We start from the raw sequence: 21,166 nt of genomic DNA, 5'->3' as shown, positions 1-21,166 counted from the left end.
CCTTAATAGAACCTTGTTCATTGAATCGGCCATGGCCGGCGATGGGCCGGGCAGGCCCAAGGAAAAAAAATTGATGGAGCGGGACACATGGACCGCGTGGGCAATGGACCAAGTAACGGCGGGCCGAGTGGACGCGTGTGCTTTCTTCTCGCACCTTTCGTCGGTTTGGTGCCGGTTTGTGAGGCTTCGGCCGTCCAGACCGGTCAGGACAGTTTTGATGACCATCGTTGGGGGTGGCTGGAATTGTCTCGACGATCGAGTTCGGACAATTTGGTGAACCGCGTTGGATTTTTCGTAACTCTCTTTCGGATTAGTCCCCAATCACTTTCCTCTCCCCTGCTCCTAGCACCGTCTCCGCCGAGTTCGGCATCCACCGCACCCCCTCTGTATTCCTTGCCCGCGTCGTTTAGGTTGGATCCATGCCCCCATCCCACTTCTCGATCCACCCCCGTAACAACCGCGCACGTCGTTGTTCTCCACCACGTCGCCAGCGAGCCCATATCCCTGTGTTTCTCCAACGTACACCTTCTCGGCCTAGATTATGCTCCTCCGTCCCCACCTTGTTGCAATGTCGTCGCCGATCTATGCATCTTTGTAGGCCTTCATCCAGGGTGCAACATGTGGCGAGAGATTCAATCGGGATGGGATCTATGTGAACGTGTTTGCATTTCGTGTATTTGAAGAATTTGAGTTTATGTAAGCTCACAAAACCTCCAACTAGAGAAGACAATATGCTTTTGTAAATTATAAATTTCACTTGGATATCACTGGCAAGCATGCTACTTTGCATCATCATTTATTTGTGATTCCAATATGTCTTATTTATAGAGTGATATAAATGGTTTTTCGCTTCAAGCATTCATGCTTCCTACGTGCAGGGCAATTTCAATATATTGTCATGCTTCCACGTAGCTTCATCTGTACTGCTGCATCTATCATGCGTCGTATGTACGGATGGAATTTCAATCTGTTGCCATGCTTGCTAGGTGTACATATTACTTCTGCAAAGCATTATCATCCATACTTACTAGATGATTCTTTGTACAAATGTTTCTTCCATGCAACTTCCAAGATGTATGGATGTAAAGCTCATTGCTTCAGAGCATCCATGTTTTCTTTATATACGGATAGAACTGCAATCACACTTCTTGATTTCGTGAGGAATAGAAGGAGATAAGTAGACTCCCGTGTCGCTCCACGGGCGGTCCGGGAGTAAACCTTAGCCATCGTCGTCAGTTCCTCATCTCCGGCCCCTCTCCCCTCGTCGCCGTCGGCATGGGTCGTCGGGCAAAGCCCGCACGGCCTGGCAGCGGCGGGCCCCTCTTCACCTCCATCCTAGGGCTTAGTGGCGCGGGTCGTTGGCCTCGGTTGGAGTCCATGGGGACGCAAAGCTCGAGACTGCGCGGCAAGACGGTGGTGCGGCGTCGGATGGATGTGGCGCGTAGGTCGCGGTGCGGATGCGCGCGGATCTGGCGCCTGGAGGATCCGTGGTTGGGCGGGGAGACTGCGCCTGGAGGGCGTGCTCCGGCGCGGCTCGGTCGCACACAGAGATGCAGTGCGAACGTGCGGGAGGTCCGGGCGGCCTAGATCCGGCAAGCGCATCAGCATAGGCGTGGGTGGCGCGGCCTCACTCCCTTCCCTTGATAGGATCTCGTCCGCGGAGCTTCTGGCGGCGAGGCGCGTCTAGGCTCTGGCGACAGCCTTGTTCAGCAGAGGTGGCGGTGGTGGACTTGCTTCGCTCGTTGGTGCTGGCTGGGTGGCAACGGTTTTGGGTGGCGCGTCAGCCCTCTCTACCCTACATGGATCTTGTCTGGCAGAGCTCCTGGTGGTGCGTCCCTCTCCTTCACCTCGTCGTCCCTAGAGACGTGCGCTGGCTAAGCCCAGGCACCGCCAGTGATCTAGGCTTTAGCCCCACGGTCTAGAGGGACCGGCGGCCCGAGATCGCCCTTTGGTTCTTGTCTTTCCCGATAGTTTGGCGTTGCTCCGACGGCTTCATGGGGAGGGCGGATCAGAAGGGGATGTGGCCATGGTTGACTGGTCGGCGGCCCCTTTGGTCAGAACTGATTTGGCCGGTGCCACTGGCGATGGTGGCAATCTCCTCCATCCGAGGTGGTCGGCCTGAGGCTGGATGGTCAGATCTCAAAATCTGCCATCTAGGCTGCGAGTCGGGAAGACATAGTTGCCGGTGAAAACTGAGCCAATGGCAGGCGCTGGCGGCGTTGTGCATTGTTACCTTGATGAAGGCATCATCGTGTAACTATTGTCGACCCACTCGTGCTACTCCGGGGGAAACCCTAGGATCTGGTCTTCCAGATCGGATGATAGTGGTATTGCAGTGTCGTTTTCTCTCTTGGGAGCATCGTTTGTGGGACAGAGCTGGAAGACAGAGGCAGGAGGTGGAGTGGCTTCATCCTGCACGGAGCTTTCGATGGAGATGTCAAGTCATGCCTGGTCGAGATGTGCTACGATGTGTCATGCTTGGTCGGCAGGTGATACCCATGACAGATCTTCCAGAATCTTCGCGTCTGGACGGACGAGCACGGGGCGGTGGCGTCATTGGGCGCCATGGTGGCGTCGACGGATGGATGGATTGGCACGGATGATGTAGATCTCACCCTGAAGAAGGGTCAGCGGTTCGATGATGATGGCGGCGTGTAAAACGTGGGCATGTGGTGTACACTTTAGGTCCGCGGCACCGGATGTGGTTTCAGATACGTTATGTGGATGGATCAACGACGGCATCGATTTTAGATATGAAGAGTGAAAGCACTTCACATTATCAAGTTTTGTAGGTGTGAGTGATGCGCTTCGGGTGGCTTCATGCATGTCCTTGTTAGACCTATGTTGAATAATAAATAAAGACGACCGCATGCATCAATTGATGCAGAGGCCGGGGGTTTTAACCTCCTTTTCCAAAAAAAAACCTTTTAATCTCGTACATGTGTTTCCAGTATGTGTAGATTTATTAAAAAAACAAACATGTCGGGTTATATTTCTCATAACCTGTATAATTTCTTCTTTTTTGCATGGCCTTTCAGGTTATGTAATATAGTTAGCCTTTTCATTCTAGCAATAATGTGTATATATTCAGCCATTGATGTCACATTACTTGCATATATCTGTTGTGGCGGTCTCTCCGTCGACGTTTGTAACAGTATGCTTCCATGACTATGAAAATTAAGATGACACGATTACCAGAGCCATTTGATGGTGTATGTAAATGTATATGTATGCTTCACTGCTTTAAATTGCTAAATTGTATGTTTTGAACCTACATATGTTCTTCCACACTAGTTCACCAAACATATCTTGCTTATATGCTACCAATCAAACCAATGCCACACTGATGAGCTTCTTCTTCAAGTCGGCGAAAGCAAACAGATATGCTGCTCCTAGTATGTCATTGGCCAAGATAGTGTGTGCCTTTAGGAGCTGCGCCAAAGGTTGGCTTGAGGGCCACATTGTCACATCCTATACAAAAGCATGCAGGGAAGCTAGTAGGATCAAGTAAACATTCATAATTATCGATCATATGTAAATTGTCTGTCATGGAAGCACCATTGTTTGTACATGGAACTATCAAAGCATAATTTTTTGTCCATGGAAACAAATTGAGCACATTCGTATTTCTCCTTGTTCGGAGCAAGTGCACTCATGATAATTATTCTTTGTATGAAAATGACTTCTTTGTTTGGAAGCAATTTTCTAGTAGATGGAAACCCAATTTTCATGTATTTGAAGTAAGGCAAATCATCACTTAGGTATAAATCCCTATACAATTTCAACAAGTTTAATTCAGCTCGGAAAATAATTCATTGGTAGACGTAAGGAAGTTTAATTTACGAGAAAATGATGCTTCCTTTCATCAACAAGAATGCTTGTGTGGTACTAAAATCATGTTACCATCGATAAGGAAACACATCAGAAATATCATAATTAATTACTGCATATTCTTCCAAGATTGTTTAAAAAACGGTTTTGAAGTCATTCTAGAAGAAGTTTTGAAAGCAAGGATGATTGTGGAAACAATGATTAGGAAGTAACAAAAATCACAGGAGTAGTTACAAACAAAGCACTCATTTATTTAACAAAATAAAGTAGCCTATCACGCATGGGGATTAGCTAATAGTTCGGATAATAGACATGTTTCTAATTAATCGTACGAACCCCGACCTGTTTGATAGCAAGAAAACTACCAGTAGTAGTCTGGTGCCTAGAAGTGCCTTGAATTTTAAGGCTCTTCCACATTAAGCTTCGTTTGGTCGCACGGTTAGCAAACCCGGGGAAGCAAAGCCCCGTCGAGGGAATTTACCTGTTAGCTGGTATCCCCTCCATGGAGAGGGGGAGGTTTCTTACCAATTGGTAGCTCAGACAATAGTGCGGGGATGAAAACGACACATCACCGCCACCGATCAGTTACGAGAGCGATCGATACGAGGATTTCGTCCATGACCTCTCGAGGCCTGGAAGTCCCACCTGGGGAAGGATCGAGCAAAGGGAGGGGGGCCTCCGCTTCGTGGGTTACCAAATTACGATATAGGCCCACTGTGGTTGACTCAGCTCATGGATTTCCCAACCTATGAAATAAAAGGGGTCGTGGAGGATCCCTGGCAACCAAATTAGCCCTAAAATAGAGCTTTCAACGACTTCCATAAATATATACTACGACTTAGCCATAGACAGCGGAGGTTCTAGATCACCTTTCTAGCTATTTCTCGATCGATCCCGAGAATTCTTTTGTTGCCTCAGCTCAAAACCTATCGTCTAATGCTTCAACTACTCTTTTTGGCACGTGCCGGTTTGACGTGAGGCAGGTGCTATCTTAAGCATAAAAAATCATAGGATATATTGTACATTCAACTAACTCTAACATATTTTATTTTGTTGACGTGGGCGCCTCGTTACGAAGCATTGTGCAGGATACATGCAAAGGTAATTTTGTATTGTTTTAAAGCATGCTTAGAGAACAAAAACAGTTTTTAGTAAGCATCGGTTCTTATTTGTAATGACAAGATGCTTAATTAGGCATCCTGAGCTAAACACCGATGCTTAAGAAAAAAATATTTTATTTTACTAGTAAGCATCTTCTTAAGCACCTGCATTACAAAACATAAGTGTCCGTGGATTATGTTTTTTCACGAACAATAATGATATTTTTTTAATTTTTTGCTTTCCTTCAGTGACTAAACAAAGCGCTTAGCACTAGGGACGGCCTTAGATCTTGTACCATGTAAGGTGCTTAGAGAAATAAAGCATTTTTTTCTTAATCATCAATGCTTATTTACAAAAGATAACAACATAATTAAGCGTTTCTTTCTAGAGATAAAAAATGCTTAAGAAAAACTTAATTTGTTTACTAGTCATCTTGTATTGTACAAGGCATTAGGACATCTCTAACCCCTCTCCCCCCCCCCCCCCCTCCCCCCTTCTTTAACTCTCTAAATATCTTCTCAAATTTTAACTCCCTAAACATGAGGAGTTAAGGAAAGTGTAGAGTTATCTCTTCCCTTGTTGCTTAACTCCCCAAAACCGAAATTGTGCACACGCGAATCATTTCAAACTCAAACTGAAACTTAATGCCTCATAGTGCCTAATTATACATAAAACTTCAGAATTAAACATCATACTACTGATACAATTAAACTATCTAAAACTCAATTAGACATGAAAATGAGATGATTATAGCTAAGAACAAGCTAAAAGCAAGCTAAGCATCCTCATCGGAGGAGAGGCTGTAGATGACCTGAGCAGTGCCCGAGGCCGATGCCTCACCATTGTGGCTGCCCCTCCGCGTCTTTACTGCTCGCTTATCATTGTCGTCATCATCGGTGTCATAGAGGCAGACGAAGGCCGAGGTAAGACATGCCTGAGGCTTGGCGACATGTTGCGCATTGGCAATGTGGTACTGCATCACGTCCCGCGGATTGGCAATGGCCGTGGCGTCCTCGTGCATGATAACAAGTTGTGCCTCGTCCACGCGGTGCTCCTCCTCCACTCGGGGTTGGAGGGGCAGTATAATGCCACCATGCACCGGCGCCTCGGCATCAGGCTCCTCCCATTCTTCCTGCTCCTCTCCCTCCTCCTCCTCCTCCTCCTCCTCCTCCCCCTCCTCCTCTTCCTCCTCCCCCTCCTCCTCCTCCTCCTCCATTTCCTCCTCCATGTCCACTCCCTCCTCCTCCTCCCCCCTTCCCTCTTCCTCCATCTCCTCTTCCTCCTCCTCCCCCCTTCCCTCTTCCTCCATCTCCTCTTCCTCCTCCTCCTCCTCCATCTCCTCCTCCATGTCTCCCTCCTCCTCCTCCCTTCCCTCTTCCTCCATCTCCTCTTCCTCCATCTCCTCTTCCTCCTCCTCCACATCCATATCCTCCTCCATGTCCATTCCCTCCTCCTCCTCCTCCTTCTCCTTCCCTCCCTCTTTCTTCATCTCCTTCCCTCCCTCTTTCTTCATCTCCTCTCCCTCCTTCTCCTCTTCCATCTCCTCTCCCTTCTCCTTCTCCCCCTCTTCATCCTCCTCCATATTCATATCATTGTTCTCCAATAATGACAACAAGGAAGATCTCGAGTTGGTACCTGGGTACTCACGCGTGTCCACGACGACGTCGACCTCCGCCCTAATTTCAACCCCGTGCGTGGCCTCGACCACACGGTGTTCCTCCTCCACATGCGGTTGGAGGGGCACCATGACACCACCGTGCACCACTACATCGGCATCAGGCTGCTCCCCTTCTTCCTGCCCCTCTCCCTCCTCCGCTTTATCCTCCCCCTCCATCTCCTCACCCTTCTTCTCCAACGATGGCTTCCAATAGGCGCCTAAGGCCTCATCTGTGGCAACGATTTCGTCGACCTCCACCGTAATTTCCGCCACGCGGTATGCCTCCACCACTTGTGGTTGGAGGGGCACCATGAAACCACCGTGCACTGCCTCATCGACATCACGCTGCTCGCACTCTTCCTGCTTCTCCCCTTCCTCCTCCATCTCCTTCTCTCCCTCCTCCTCCATCTCCTCTCCCTCGTCTTCCTTCTCCTCCTCTCCCTCCTCCTCCATCTCCTCTTCCTCCTTCTCCAACGGCGACAAGAAGGAGGACCTCCAATCGGCAACTGAGGCCTCGCGTGCGGCCACGATGGCATCGACCTCCGCCGCAATTTCGGCCACGCGCATGGTGGAGAGCATATCTGGCAATGGCGGGCGTGTGCGGGCCATTGTATGGGCTAGAGGGAGGGGGAGGACGGCACAAGCACAGCTGTGGCACACGACGGCGTTGTGTTGCGGTGGAGGCGATTTGGGGGCGAAAGAGATGGCGGCGGGGCTCGGGTTAGGGTTGAGGGGGGGGGGGGTCGCTACCTAGTATTTATACCGGCATTGGGGGGGGGGGGTTGAGAAGGGTTAGGAAAAATTGTGTGGGCTACTCAAATTTGAGCAGAAGAGGCAACTCTTGAGGAATAACTTCTTAGTTTTTTGACAAGTTATAAGTTCGAGCGAAGGGGATTAGCTAGGGTCTAGCTCCTCAAAATGGAATTAAATGACTTTAAGGAAAGGGTTAGAGATGCCCTTAGGAGGTAACTCGTCGTGTTTCTATTTCAAATGGTGTTATTGACTTTACATTCACAATAAATTTGTTAACGGAATATATTAAATGTCATTTCCCTTTGAAGTCCCACATATAGAAAGGAAACCATATGTATGCAAATTAACTCTCGTTTTTTTCTTTCAATTATTGCATTGCCCTTTGTAAGAACGTTTACGTGCCATATATACCAACAGGCCTCAGACGCACCACATTTATATATGTGTTGGCATTTTTTAAATAGAGTGAACGTTCTCTGGAATGGTATTTTGGCGAATGATCTGTTGAATTTTGGTGGGCACATTGTTCGCTCCAATGCACCCTCCTGAGCGAATGCCACAAAACATTCACTCCCCATGGCAACATGGGGAAACCAGGTTGCGATGACAACTAATACTATTATTAAGGAGAGGAAAACGAGATGGAATTCAAGATTCAGTACAAACTACTTCCAAGGTTTTGCTTTTTTTTTTTTGTGGATTTTAAAATATATTTTTTATACAATATAGAAGAATGTCCACATAATTGTAAACTAATGTTTCCTACCATTCAAAACAAAAGTGTCTCAACGTGTATATGAAAAATTTCTAACATGTCCTCAAAGAAATGTTCTATTTTATAAATATTAATCATGTATTTCAAAAATGTTTAATGTCTATTAAAAATGGTCCACATGTATACAAAGAATGTATAATGTGTATTAGAAAAGGTAGGCATGTATTTCAAAAATAAAACAAGGAAATACATCAAAACAAAGAAAAAGAAACTGTTCAAAAGTTCTAAAATTAAAGGATATAGATAAAACCTTTGCAAAGCAGTTTTAATGGGCTAGCCCACCAAGCGGAATGAGCATCCAGCGCTACAAGCGAGGGGGAGCTAGGTCTCGCAGGGAGCGAGACATAGGTCCCGCGTGGTATAAACAGAAAATGATATGGGTCGCTTAATGCAAGCAATAAGCGGCCGATCATCTGCAGCACCGCTCCTAGTGGGGAGCACATTAGATCCCACGAGCTTGTGGGGTGGGTCTTTCTCAGCCGGTTTTGGGAACCTTCGAGCAGGGAAATCAGGTTTTTACCGGTTTTAGGAACCTTCTCAAATTTTCCTGATTTGGTACGTTCTTTTTCAGGTTTTTTGGTACTCTTTTTTTCTATGATTCTTTTTATTTTCTCATTTTAATATTTAGAAATCTAAAAGAAAACAAAATCATCAAATTGTTTTCAAATTTAAAATATCATCAGCATTAGTTTGAATTTTTCTTTATTCTTTTTCCCTTTCTCTTTTCATTTTTATGTGTTCCTTTTTTATTTTTCCTTTAATTCATGAATTTAAATAATTATTCTCATTTTTTAAATTTGTTCCCATGTTTCATAAAAAATTGCGCTCAGAAAAGTGTTTCAATTTTTTTATTTGGAATTTAACCGAAATCTTGATTCCAAATTTCTAACATATTCAAAAATCGTTAGGAAAACTTCAACAAATGATTTCTTTCTAAAATTAGTTTCTACAAAAGGACATTAGCAGGCAAGAGACAACATGGCGAACTGAAACACTTAGATGCCAGAGGAAAAGAAAGTAAAAGCGATTCCCGTAATAGCGGTGAGCGAAATGGGAACAGCCTAAACCATGAAAACGGGGTTGTTGGAAAGAAATCCAAGCATTGTGCTACTAGGCGATGGGGTTTAGCGCCGCAACCTAGATGACTAAAGTCCAGTAGGCGAAAGCATCACTAGAAATCACCATAGGGCGACACAAACAGAAAGAAAGGCTTCTACCAATCGAAATAGGAATGCGAAATTCCAGTAAATATTGGTTTGAATTCAAGAAATATTCTTGTTTTTAAAAAACAATTCATATATTTGAAAATGTCTGATTTCTATTTTAAAATGTTTGCATTTAAAATAATTGAATTAGTGAAATGTTCATGTTTTCAATATATGTTCGTACATAAAAAATTCAAACTTTTATAAAATTGTTTATGTTTTCCAAAATATAGTCCCATTTTTAAAATATTGTTCACGCATTCAAAGAATGTATCGACATTTTCTAAAAATGCTCTTGTTCCAATTTTTAAACAATTAGAAAAACTCCAATTTTCAAAGTTTCTTCATGTTTTGTTTTTCATTTTTCATAAAATGTTTGGAATTTCCAAAAATGTTCATGTTTACAAAAAATATTCAGATTTACTTCACAATTTCAAATAATTTTCACAAACACAAAAAACATCAATTTCGTAACAACTTATTTCTAATTTTTTTTTGAATCATTGACCATTTTTTGAATTCATGAAAATGATTCCAATACGTGAATTTGATTGTTGAGCTAATGATTTTTGTATTTTACATTTTTTGAATTGTTAACATTTTGTACTTACGAACATTTTTTCAAAATTGTGAACATATTTGAATTCATGAGCATCTTTTGAGTTTTTCTTTTAGAATGACAATATTTTGTTATTTCACAAAAAATATTTGGATTGAAGCATAATTGTTTTATAATTCGGAAACATGTATTGTAATTTTGTGATATTTTTTAATTAGAAAGCAACTTAGCTAAAAAAGAGACCAAGTAAAAGACTGACCTAATGAGCCAATGTGCAGTTCGCTGGTTACTATGTATTTACTTTCATGCCCTTACTTTCGACAAGGCCCTTACTTTGACTTTCTTCCCCCTCTTCCATGCCCTTACTTTTGACAAGGCCGATGATTCTTTTTATTTTCTTCTTCTAATACTTAGAAATGTAAAATAGAACAAAATCATCAAATTGTTTTCAAATTTAAAATATCATCAACATTAGTTTGAATTTTCCATTATTCCTTTTACTTTTCTTCCTTTTCTCTTTTCATTTTTATGCGTTCCTTTTGTTTCTTTTTCCTTTAATTCATGAATTTAAACAATTATTCTCATTTTTAAATTTTGTTCCCATGTTTCATAAAAAAATTGCGCTCAGATAAGTGTTTGGAATTAAACAAAAATCTTGATTCCAAATTTCATAACATATTCAAAAATCGTTAGGAAAACTTCAACAAATGATTTCTTTCTAAAATTTGTTTCTACAAAAGGACATTAGTAGGCAGGAGACAACATGACGAACTGAAACTTCTTAGATGCCGGAGGAAAATTAAGCAAAAGCGATTCCCATAGTAGCGGTGAGCGAAATGGGAACAACCTAAACCGTGAAAACGAGGTTGTGGGAAAGAAATCCAAGCATTGTGCTGCTAGGCGAAGAGATTCAGTGCCGCACCCTAGATGGCTAAAGTCCAGTAGGCAAAAGCATCAGTAGAAATCACCATAGGGCGACACAAACGGAAAGAAAGGCTTCTACCAACCGAAATAGGAATGCGAAATCCCAGTAAATATTGGTTTGAATTCATGAAATATTCTCATTTTTCAAAAACAATTCACATATTTTAGAAATGTCCGATTTCTATTTTAAAATGTTTGCATTTAAAATAATTGAATTAGAGAAATGTTCATGTTTTCAATATATGTTCATATATTAAAAATTCAAACTTTTAACAAATTGTTTGTGTTTTCCAAAATATAGTCCCATTTTTAAAATATTGTTCACACATTCAAAGAATGTATCGATGATAATTTCTAAAATGCTCTCATTTCAATTTTTTAACAATTTAAAAAGCTCCAGTTTTTAAAATTTCTTCATGTTTTGTTTTTTATTTTTCATAAAATGTTTGGAATTACCAAAAATGTTCCGGTTTACCAAAAATATTTAGATTTTCTTCAAAAATTCAAATAATTTTGACAAACACAAAAATAATCAATTTCTTAAAAACTTATTTCTGAATGTTTGTTTCGAAACATTGACCATTTTTTGAATTCAGGAAAATTATTCCAATACGTGAATTTGATTGTTGAACTAATGATTTTTTTATTTTAAATTTCTTGAATTGTTAACATTTTTGTACTTACGAACATATTTTCAAATTTGTGAACATATTTGAATTCATGAGCATCTTTTGAGCTTTTCTTGTAGAATGACAATATTTTTTTTCACTATTTTTTTGGATGCAAGCATAAATTTTTTGTAATTCAGAAACATGTATTGTAATTTTGTGATATTTTTTAATTAGAAACCCACTTAGCTAAAAAGCGACTAAGTAAAAGACCGACCTAATGAGCCAATGTGCAGTTCGCTGGTTACTAGGACAGTGATATCCCGAGTCCACTAGATTCATGTCCTAGACTAGACACTGATGCTCACATTTTTCCGAATGTATTTCACGCAACCCTCCAAAAAAAGAATGTATTTCAGGCCTTTCGACAATGTGCTGTTAGTGGAAGGAGACGTCCATGTCAACTACAAAGGCAAGTATGGTGACTTCGTCAATCTGAAGATGATGTGTCCACGTTGCTTGTCTCGGGATTGCTCACAAGGATAGTGATGGGGTTATAGTCCTAGGGTAGGGTCATAGGCCTGCCCTATAAGTCCTACCCAAGGACTACCCCTCATGAGGGACAAGACCCTTAGTCAGTTCCGACTGAATTAAGGAGTCCCCATCATCCAGTCGGCAACGGGTCCTCGACCGTCCAGTCGGAGACTAGCATTCGGAGGACATCCAACTAACCGACTGGCTGCCACTCGGGACACCGTAACCCTCCTGGAGGGAAACGGTCGTACGTTTCCCTGTGCATTTATTAGCATTTAGGACGTACGTTACCGGTAACGTACGCATTCAATCGCCACTACTCCACCCCTGTACCGGAACCGTTGTGGAGGACAGCGCACTCTATATAAGCCACCCTCCCCCTCTGGTACAGGGGTTAGCAACTCATTTGTATTCCATATTCCACTCGACAACAAGCTCCCAGAGCACTGGGACGTAGGGCTATTACCTCCACCGCAGAGGGGCCTGAACTCATACAACCTCGTCGTAGCTAAGGCTCTGCCCATCCTTTTCGTACCCTACACATCTACTGTCAGGCTTATACCCACGACAGTTGGCGCCCACCGTAGGGCAGGCGTCTAAGCGACTTCCGGCGAGTTTGCGACTACTTCCTTTCGTCATGTCGTCCGGTGGAGATTCGAGCATGGGTCACCAGATCTTCTTCGGCGCTTTCTCCTTCATCGTCGACGATTCGGCGTGGCTTCGGGATGCGCCTCTCGACGTCGAGGCGCTTCCCCGTCGTGGGGCTACGCACTTCCGTGCCGGCGCCCGCGGCATTCTTCTTTTCCAGCAGTCGACTCCGGTGTCGACATACATCGTCGTCACGCGCCGCAGCAAGCGGTCCCGCCGTCCGCGACTTCAGCGTTGGATGCAACACGCCCAGGCGCGCCAGAACACGTCTTCACAAGTGGCGGTTCTAGAGTCTGTTATGGTTGCCCCGCAGTCCCAGCACTCGGGCTCGGTTCCGACTGAGTTTCCTTCCGAGTACGCGGGTCGCAGGCCTGCAGCAGAAGTACACATGGCCAACTCCCATGAAGATCCCCGTCAAGCTGGCCGGAACGAGCACGAGATCGGCGAAACATCCGGCGCGCGTCGTCCGCCTCGCCGTTCTGCCAGTCGACACGCTCGGCGGAGCAACGTGGAGTTGTTCCGCACACCCCTCCTCAACTTGGCTGCAGCTGCCAAGATAGTCGATTCCCTCCAGCCGACTGATTCAGAGGCTGGTAGGGGAATCGAGCAGATCCGAGCCCTGTTGCACACGGCGCAGCAGCAGAATTCGGCAGTCTCCGAGTCGCATAACAGAATCCATAATAGTTCCGTTCATGCGAATACGCATCGGTCGGTTCACAGCCCTGGTTCCCATCAGCGGCACAGAGGAGGCAGCCGTTCCATAAATCACGAAGATCGCCGCCGTTCACGCACCCCTCCGAGGGGTGGGCCCTACGGGCCCTGACATCATGATGATCGGCGTTCAGTCGGTGACACTTACGACCCAAGGCCTGACGCAAGAGGGCGTATTGCTCAGGAAGGGTCGATAGGGGCCGAGCCCACCGTGAGGGTTATGATATGGACCGTCCGAGTGGAAGCAGGACCATCGTGTCTGGTCCCGAGTGTTTCAGTCGAGCCATCCGTTCAGCTGACATCCCGCCAAACTTCAGATTGGCGACGGGAATCAGCAAGTTTACAGGAGAGTCCAAGCCAGAAACGTGGCTGGATGACTACCGAGTGGCAGTCCAGATCGAGGAGGGGACGACCATGTCGCCATGAAGCACCTTCCTCTGATGCTCGACAGCTCAGCTCGAGCGTGGCTGAACCAGTTGGCCCCCTCAAGCATCTACAGCTGGGCAGATCTGGCCCGGGTGTTCATCAGGACCTTCGAAGGGACGTGCAAGCGCCCTGCTGGCCTCGTGGAGCTCCAGCACTGCGTCCAGAAACAGAATGAGCCCATGCGAGACTTCATCCAGCGTTGGACAACTCTCTACCACACAGTGGAGAACGTCACCGAGCATCAAGCAGTCTGCGCCTTCAAGGCAGGCGTGCGGTACAGAGATCTGTACCTGAAGTTCGGCCGAACAGGCGACATCTCCATGAGCAAGATGATGGAAATAGCGACGCGCTATGCTAATGGCGAAGAACAAGACCGCATCCGAAGCGGCAAGCACAAAACAGTCGCTGATGGAGATGGGGGCAACACTCGGAAGCAGAAGCAGAAAGCTCCGACTGCTCCGCAAGCAGAAGCTGCAGCCGTAACAAATGCCAAGTTCAAGGGCAAATGGAAGGCTTAGTTCACCCCCAAGAAGAAGCAGTTCAATAACCCCATCCTGGACCAGCCATGTCCGGTTCATACGAAGATGGATGAAGAGGGCAACCCCATATATGCGAAGCATACCACTCGACAGTGTCGCCTCCTGATCCAGAGGTTCGGCGAAGGGCAACCGAGTGAAAAGGACAACGAACAGGATGAGGAGGACAAGGAGGATCTGTTCCCCCAAGTCCAGGCAACTCTCATGATTTTTGCTGACGTTGAGAGCATGAGTCGACTGAAGCTGGTGAACAGAGAGGTGAACATGGCCACCCCCACCAACCCCAAGTTCCTCAAATGGTCTCAGACTGCGATCACCTTCGACCAGTCGGATCATCCGGCACATGTACCCACCCCGGGGAGACAGGCTCTGGTCGTCGACCCGGTGGTGGAAGGAGTTCGACTGCGCAAAGTCCTCATGGGCGGCGGCAGTGGCTTGAACATCATGTACGCCGACACACTCAAGGGGATGGGCATCCCGATGTCCAAACTCAGCGAGAGCAGCATGCAGTTCGATGGAGTCGTCCCTGGACGGAAGTCCAAGTCACTCAGTCAGATCACGTTGGACGTCGTTTTCGGCTCCGACAAGAACTTCCGCAAGGAAAAGCTGACGTTCGAAGTTGTCGACTTCCAGAGCGCTTATCACGCAATTCTGGGCCGCCCAGCGTATGCACGTTTCATGGCCCGTCCATGTTACGTATACCTGAAGCTGAAGATGCCAGGCCCGAAGGGTGTGATTACCATCACAGGAAATCGGCAGCGAGCCGAAGAGTGTCTACAGCAGGGATCAAGAATCGCCGACCAGCAGATGGCTGTCCTCAAGCTTGACGAGTATAAGAAAACAGTCGACCCCGCCGACCTGATGCGCTCGAAGAAGCCAACTTCAGAGTCTGCATTCCAGTCGGCAGGAGAGACGAAGAAGGTTAGCATCCACCCGACGGACGCCACTGCTGCCCCGACGAACATCTCCACCACCCTCGATCCTAAATAGGAAGCCGAGCTCACCCAATTCCTCCGTGAGAACTGGGACATCTTCGCATGGAAACCCTCTGACATGTCAGGTGTACCCAGGGAGTTGGCTGAGCACCGACTGCACGTGGATTCCACCGCTCGGCCTGTCCGAGAGCGCCTGCGCCGGTCCGCCGCGCACAAGAGGAAGGCAATCGGGGAAGAGGTGGCCAAGCTGCTGGCGGCCAACTTCATTCGTGAGGTTCACCACTCCGAGTGGCTCGCCAATGTTGTCATGGTGCCCAAGAAGGATAAGTCGCTCCGAATCTGCATCGACTTCAAGCATCTCAATAAGGTCTGCCCGAAAGACCATTTTCCGCTCCCCCGCATAGATCAAATTGTCGATTCGACTGCGGGTTGCGAGCGTCTGTCATTTCTTGATGCCTATTTGGGCTATCATCAGATCCGTCTGTATGGTCCCGATGAGTTAAAAACAGCCTTCATCACCCCATTCGGGTGCTTCTGCTACATCACTATGCCATTCGGTTTGAAGAATGCAGGAGCTACCTTTATGCGCATGATCCAAAAATGTCTCCTCGACCAGATCGGTCGGAATGTGGAGGCGTATATGGATGATATCGTAGTCAAGTCACGCAAAGGTTCCGACCTGCTGACTAACTTGGCAGAAACATTCGCCAACCGTCGTAGGTACGATATCAAGCTCAACCCCGCCAAATGTTCATTCGGCGTTCCCAGCGGAAAGTTACTCGGTTTCTTCGTTTCCGAACGAGGGATCGATGTCAACCCCGAAAAGATCGGGACCATCGTCCGAATGGAGAGGCCGGTCAGAATACACGATGTTCAATGGCTCACAGGTTGCCTAGCGGCTTTGAACAGGTTCATCAGTCGACTCAGCGAGAAAGCACTTCCTCTGTACCGACTCATGAAGAAATCAGATACTTCCGAGTGGATAGAGGAAGCCCAAGTCGCATTCGACGACCTCAAGGTCCTACTTTCCACCCAGCCGGTTCTTACTGCTCCGCTCAGTAAAGAGCCCCTACTTCTGTACATCGCGGCTACAAATCAAGTCATCAGTACTGTTCTTACAGTCGAACGAGAAGAAGAAGGCAAAGCATACAAAGTTCAGCGGCCAGTGTACTACGTCTCCGAAGTCCTGACTCCTTCCACACAGAGGTATCCCCACTATCAAAAGCTTATCTACGGGATCTACATGACTGCGAAGAAGGTGGCCCATTATTTCCAAGACCACTCGGTGTCTGTCGTTTCTCATGCTCCGTTGTCGGAAATTCTCCACAATCGAGACGCGTCAGGCCGAGTGGCGAAGTGGGCGATGGAGATGTTGTACTGCGATATCAAGTTCGAGGCCAGGAAAGCGATTAAGTCTCAAGCTCTGGCTGACTTCATAGCAGAATGGGTAGAACAACAGCAACCGACTCACATCTACTCGGCCCATTGGACAATGTTCTTCGATGGGTCCAAGATGTTGAATGGCTCCGGCGCTGGCGTTGTGATCATATCGCCAAAGGGCGACAAACTCAAGTACGTGCTACAGATACACTTCGATTCCTCCAACAACGAGGCAGAGTATGAAACTCTCCTCTACGGGTTGCGTATGGCCATCTCAGTCGGCGTCCGTCGCCTGATGGTCTACGGCGATTCGGATTTGGTGGTCAATCAAGTGATGAAAGAGTGGGACGTTAGGAACCCCACCATGACCACATACTGCAATGCAGTGAGGAAGCTTGAGAAGAAGTTTGAAGGTCTAGAACTTCACCATGTTCCGAGACTGAAGAACCAAGCAGCGGATGAGTTGGCAAAACTCGGATCCACTCGGAGACCAGTCCCGAGTGACGTCTGCCTCGAGCACCTCCACCTTCCCTCAGTCAAAGAAGATCCTTTTACAGAGGAACCAGTACAACCAAAGAGTTCAACAGATCCGACTGAAGTCGATGTACCTGCTGTGGTTGATCTGGTCATGGAGATTATTGCTGTCATCCCCGATTGGACTGTGCCGATCATTGCATATATCCTGAGGTAGGAACTACGAGAAGACGAAGTCCAGGCCAGGCAGATAGTTCGCAGGACGAAGTCATTCACTGTCATTGATGGCCAATTGTACAAGGAAAGCATTTCACGCGTTCTTCAATGATGCATCTCCCCAGAAGAGGGGCAACTGATCTTGGAGGATATTCACTCGGGAACCTGCGGTCACCACGCCTCTTCGAGAGCAATCGTCGCCAAGGCATTCAGGGCTGGTTTCTTCTGGCTGCAGGCAAACGAGATGGCTAAAGATATGGTTGACCGATGTGAGGGCTGCCAGTTCTACTCCAACAAGTCTCACAAGCCGACGTCTGCGTTGAAGACGATCCCTCTTGTGTGGCCGTTTGCAGTGTGGGGATTAGATACAGTCGGTCCATTTAGGACAGGACAAGGTGGATACACACATCTGTTGGTGGTAGTCGACAAGTTCACGAAATGGATCGAAGCCAAGCCCATCAAGAAGCTCGACGCCTCAACAGCCGTCAAGTTTTTCAGGGACATCATCTTCAGATTCGGTGTACCTCACAGCATAATCACGGACAACGGGACAAACTTTGACTCGGACAGATTCAAAGGTTTCTGTACAAGCCAAGGTATCCGAGTGGACTTTGCTTCCATGGCGCACCCGCAGTCCAATGGACAAGCAGAGCGGGCGAACGGACTTATTTTGCAAGGTTTGAAGCCCCGACTCCTGCGAGAGATAGGACATGCCGCTGGCGCTTGGGTCACCGAGCTACCTTCAGTGCTTTGGGGTCTTCGCACAACCCCGAACAGGTCTACAGGGCGATCACCGTTCTTCCTCGTCTACGGAGCAGAAGCAGTCCTTCCGAGTGACTTATTTCACAACGCTCCACGAGTCGAACTTTTCTTCGAAGCTGAAGCAGAACAAGCAAGGCAAGACGGAGTGGACCTTCTAGAGGAGGAGCGCGAGATGGCACTGACTCGCTCAACCATTTATCAACAAGATCTGCGGCATTTTCACGCGTGACACGTCAGGAGTCGTACGTTCCAAGCAGGCGACCTGGTGCTCCAAGTGGATCAGCAAAGACCTCACAAGTTGGCTCCTGCCTGGGAAGGACCCTTTATCATCTCAAAGGTGCTGAACAATGGAGCATACAGACTCTACAACGTCGACACGGAGATAGACGAGCCGCGAGCATGGAACGGAGATCTCCTGAAGCGCTTCTACACGTGACCGTCGACTGAAGCAATGTAAAGAACAAGTATCGGTGAAATAATATAAAGCAGATTGAGTTTTTTGCAGGTTCAAAGTTCTTCCGCGGTCGCAGACTCCGGTCTCAAAAAAAAAAAAACTTAGCTGCGATCCAGAATCGCCTAAGTATGAACTTCCTCCGAGTGTGCACTTAGCGTCACACTCAGGGACTTAGCTGCGATCTAGAATCGCCTAAGTATGAACTTTCTCCGGGTGTGCACTTAACGTCACACTCGGGGACTTAGTTGCGATCCAGCATCGCCTAAGTATGAACTTTCTCCGAGTGTGCACTTAACGTCACACTCGGGGACTTAGCTGCGATCCAGCATCGCCTAAGTATGAACTTTCTCCGAGTGTGCACTTAACGTCACACTCGGGGACTTAGCTGCGATCCAGAATCGCCTAAGTATGAACTTTCTCCGAGTGTGCACTTAACGTCACACTCGGGGACTTAGCTGCGATCCAGAATCGCCTAAGTATGAACTTTCTCCGAGTGTGCACTTAACGTCACACTCGGGGACTTAGCTGCGATCCAGCATCTCCTAAGTATGAACTTTCTTCGAGTGTGCACTTAACGTCACACTCGGGGACTTAGCTGCGATCCAGAATCGCCTAAGTATGAACTTTCTCCGAGTGTGCACTTAACGTCACACTCGGGGACTTAGCTGCGATCCGGAATCGCCTAAGTATGAACTTTCTCCGAGTGTGCACTTAACGTCACACTAGGGGACTTAGCTGCGATCCAGAATCGCCTAAGTATGAACTTTCTCCGAGTGTGCACTTAACGTCACACTCGGGGACTTAGTTGCGATCCAGCAACGCCTAAGTATGAAGTTTCTCCGAGTGTGCACTTAACGTCACACTCGGGGACTTAGCTGCGATCCAGAATCGCCTAAGTATGAACTTTCTCCGAGTGTGCACTTAACGTCACACTCGGGGACTTAGCTGCGATCACGAATCGCCTAAGTATGAACTTTCTCCAAGTGTGCACTTAACGTCACACTCGGGGACTTAGCTGCGATCACGAATTGCCTAAGTATTACCTTTCTTCGAGTGTGCACTTAACGTCACACTTGGGGACTTACCTGCGATCACGAATCGCCCAAGTTTTAACTTTCTTCGAGTGTGCACTTAACGCCACACTCGGGGACTTGGATGTGATGCAGACTCGCCTAAGCACCCACATGCCTTCGACTGTATCCTACAGGTACACTCGGATAATCAACTGACAACTACATGAGTTGCAGACCCTCATTGAGGCTCATGTGGATGTAAAAACAACTGACAACTACGTGAGTTGCAGACCCTCATTGAGGCTCATGTGGAGGTCAAAACAACTGACATCTACATGAGTTGCAGACCCTCATTGAGGTTCATGAGGATGTCAAAACAACTGACAACTACATCAGTACCAACTCGCCCCGAGTGCGACCTGATAGTCGCACTCGACAACCTAGCTGCGATCCCGCATCGCCCAAGTACTCTTCAACCTCCGAGTACGCCCTACCGATCCACTCGGCGATCCTACCGATCCACTCCGTGACAATACAGATCCAATCGGAAATTCCTCGGACCCTCAATGAGGCTCATGCAGGTGTCAAGACAACTGACATGTTCCGAATGTTTGCCTTTGGCTTCACCAAGAAACGCCAAACAAAAAACTCGAGTCAAAATTGCAACAGAAGAGCAAAAGATTCGATTCAAAGTTCAACCAAAGATAGTGGCTCGGTGTGAATCAAGCTTACCCACACCAAAACAAGAATGTGACGACCAACAGCAGTGGCCAAAGTTTCTTACAAATCAACACTCGGTAGAGGTGGCAACCCTATCGAGTGAAATTCATTCGACCTTCAAACAGGAGTTCAACCGAATATCATAAGAAGTTGGAGGAACAGAGCACTTACGTCGAGGTGACAGGAACGAGACCCTTATCCGCGGCAAAGCCTTCCGAGGTTTAGACCCACTCGGTTTGGCCGCCTTGGAAGGCTGACCCACGGGCTCGACAGCAGCGTCCCTGGCCCTCTTGGTGCTCCGAGCACTCGGAACCACAGGAGCAGCAGGCGGAACACTCGAGGATGCCGGAGGGGCCGAAGGAACCGTAGGTTCATGTCGGCGCTTGGTCCGGTGCTCTCGCAGCGGAGGCGGCGAGTCCTGCTCCTCGTCATCCTCCTCTTCTTCACCAGGCTCCTCCTCCGTCTCCCCGCTGTCGGAGACATACTCGCCGCTCTCCACACTGCCCTCCTGGCTGCCTTCTTCCTCCTCCTCGTCCGGGTTCCCGTTCGAGACAGGAGAAAACCAGTTGGTCCACTTCTGCGTGAAAAACAGTCGGCGACATCAAACGACAGGCAGAGATTCAAGAAAGCGATAAAACTAAAACAGATACGTGCACTCGACAAATGGTATTCACCTGGTTCGGAGGAGGATTGTCCGCGCTGAAAGCCCTCACTCGCCGAGACCCTTTGGGGTTCTCACAGGCGCATGTGATCTGGAGCACCCACGACGCCACCTTCTCCTCGGTCACGCTCAAGACGTTGGTCCGAGTGGAGTCTTCGGGCCCCGCGTAATGCCACATGGCGTGGTCGCGAGCCTGCAGTGGTTGTATGCGCCGACCAAGGAAAGTCTCCAGCAAATCCATGCCCGTGACTCCCCTTCTGACGACGTCTACGAGTGCGTCAAC

The sequence above is a fragment of the Hordeum vulgare genome, chromosome 6H (assembly GCF_904849725.1).
Source record: "Hordeum vulgare subsp. vulgare chromosome 6H, MorexV3_pseudomolecules_assembly, whole genome shotgun sequence".
Classification (NCBI taxonomy): domain Eukaryota; kingdom Viridiplantae; phylum Streptophyta; class Magnoliopsida; order Poales; family Poaceae; genus Hordeum; species Hordeum vulgare.
This window is presented reverse-complemented; position numbering follows the sequence as displayed.